Here is a 2591-nt window from a genome sequence, read left to right on the forward strand (position 1 = left end):
ATGTCCTTTTTGGGAAAAAAAAGTCTATTCAGGTTTTCTGCCCATTTTTAAATTGGGGTGTTTTTATTTTTTCATGTTGAGTTGTATAAGTTCTTTATGTATTTTGGATTTTAACCCTTTATTGGATATATCATTTGTACATATCTTCTCCCATTCAGAGGTAGTTTTCTTGTCTTGTTGATGGTTTACTCACTCTCAAAATTTTTTTTTCTTTTGATGTAGTCCCAATGGTTTATTTTTGCTTTTGTTTCCTTTGCCTCTGGAGACATACCTAGAAAAATGTTGCTATGGCTGATGCCAGAGAAATAACAGCCTGTGCTCCCTTCTAGGATTTTTATGGTTTCAGGTCTCATGTTTAGGTCTTTAGTGCATTTTTAGTTTATTTTTATGTATGGTGTTAGAAAGTAGTCCAGCTTCATTCTTTTACATGCAGCCATCCAGTTTTCCCAGCACCATTTATTGAAAGGATTATCTTTTACCTATTGTATATTCTTGACTTCTTTGTCATAGATCAATTGACCATATAAGTGTTGGCTTATCTCTAGGTTCTCAATTCTGTTCTATTGATCTGTGTGTCTGTTTTTGTGCCAATACCATACTGTTTTTATCACTATAGCATTGTAGTATATCTTGAAATCTGGGATTGTGATACCTCCAGCTTTATTTTTCTTTCTCAGAATTGCATTGGCTGTTTGGTGTCTTCTGTGTTGGCATTCAAATTTTAGTTTTATTTGTTTTAGTTTTGTGGAAAATGCTGTTGATATTTTGATAGAAATTTTATTGAAGCAGTAGATTCCTTTGACTAATATGGACATTTTGACAACATTAATCCTTCCAGCCCATGAAAATGGAATATCTTTCAATTTGTTGTGTCATCTTCATTTTCTTTTATCTATGTTTTATAGTCTTCAGAGTACAAGTCTTTCACCTCTTTGGTTAACTTTATTCCTAGGTATTTTTTTTATTTTTCATGCATTTTTAAATGTTATTGTTTTTTAAATTTCTCTTTCTGCAACTTCATTGTTAGTGTATATAAATGCTACTGATTTATGGGTATTACTTCTGTATCCTGCCACTTTGCTGCATTTATTTATTACTTCTAATAGTTTTTTGGTGAAATCTTTAGGATGTTTTATGTATAGGATTATGTCATCTGCAAATAGTGAGGGTTAAAGTTCCTTGTTTCCAATATTGATGCCTCATTTCTTTTTCTTGTCTGATTGTTGTGGCTAGGATTTCCAGTAGTATGTTGAATTAAAGTGGTGATACTGGACATCTTTGTCTTGTTCCTGACTTTAGAAGGAAAGCTCTCAGTTGTTCATCTCTGAAGATGATTTTAGCTGTGGGATATTCATAAATGGCCTTTATTATGTCAAGGCATATTCCCCCTAAGCTTACTTTGTTGAGAGTTTTTATCATGAATAGATGTTGAACCCTGTCAAATGCTTATTCTACATTTATTGAAATGATCATATTATTCTTATTCTTTGTTTTATTGATGTAGTATATGACAGTAATTGATTTGTGAATATTGAACCATCCTTGCACCCTGATACAAATCTGGCAATTGATCTTTTATATTGTTGTATAAGGTTTGCTAATATTTTGTTGAGAATTTTTGCATCTATGCTCATCAGAAATATTGGTCTGAAGTCTTTTTGCTTTTGTGGTGTCTTTGTCTGGTTTTATTATCATGGTAATGCTGGCCTTGTACAATGCATTTAGAAGCTTTCCTTCCTCTTCTATTTTATTAGAAGAATGAGTATTAACTCTTCTTTAAATGTCTGATAAGCTCTTTTCCTGCCACCACTGAGTCACGTGGAGGTAGAGGCTCTGGTGCGGTCAAGATTCAGCTCCATCCATAACCCACCACCATGGCTGAGGAAGGCATTGCTGCTGGAGGTGTAATGGACATGAATACTGCTTTACAAGAGGTGCTGAAGATCTCCCTTATCCACGATGGCTTAGAATGTGGAATTTGCAAGGCTGCCAAAGCCTTAGACAAGCGCCAAGCCCATCTTTGTGTGCTTGCCACCAAATGTGATGAGCCGATGTATGTCAAGGTGGTGGAGGCCCTTTGTGTTGAGCACCAAATCAACCTCATTAAGGTTGATGACAACAAGAAACTAGGGGAATGGGTTGGCCTCTGTAAAATTGACATAGAGGGAACCCCCCATAAAGTGGTTGGTTGCAGTTGTGTGGTGGTTAAGGACTATGGCAAAGAGTCTCAGGCCAAGGATGTCATTGAGGAATACTTCAAATGCAAGAAATGAACAAATAACAACTTGATTCTTGTTCTTCAAAAATAAATAAATAAATAAATATCTGATAGAATTCACCTGTGAATTCATCTGGTCCTGGACTTTTATTTTTTGGTAGTTTTTCATTAACAATTCAATATTCTTACTTGCAATCAGTCTTCTTTATATTTTATTTGTCTGGAAAACTCTTTATCTCTCCTTCAAATTTGAATGGTGACTTTGCTGAGTAGAGTATTCTTGGCTGTAGCTTTTTTTTTTCTTTTCGCAATTGAATATATCATTCCACTCCCTTCAGCTTGTAAAACTTCTGCTAAAAAACCAGCTGATAGT

The 2591-nt window shown here is 34.6% G+C and overlaps 1 pseudogene; it reads left to right on the top strand.

Moving 5' to 3' along the window:
• The first annotated feature begins 1874 nt into the window (after positions 1–1874).
• Positions 1875–2297, top strand: LOC115286392 (annotated as a pseudogene).
• The last annotated feature ends 294 nt before the right edge of the window (positions 2298–2591 follow it).

The sequence above is a fragment of the Suricata suricatta genome, chromosome 3 (assembly GCF_006229205.1).
Source record: "Suricata suricatta isolate VVHF042 chromosome 3, meerkat_22Aug2017_6uvM2_HiC, whole genome shotgun sequence".
Taxonomy (NCBI): Eukaryota; Metazoa; Chordata; class Mammalia; order Carnivora; family Herpestidae; genus Suricata; species Suricata suricatta.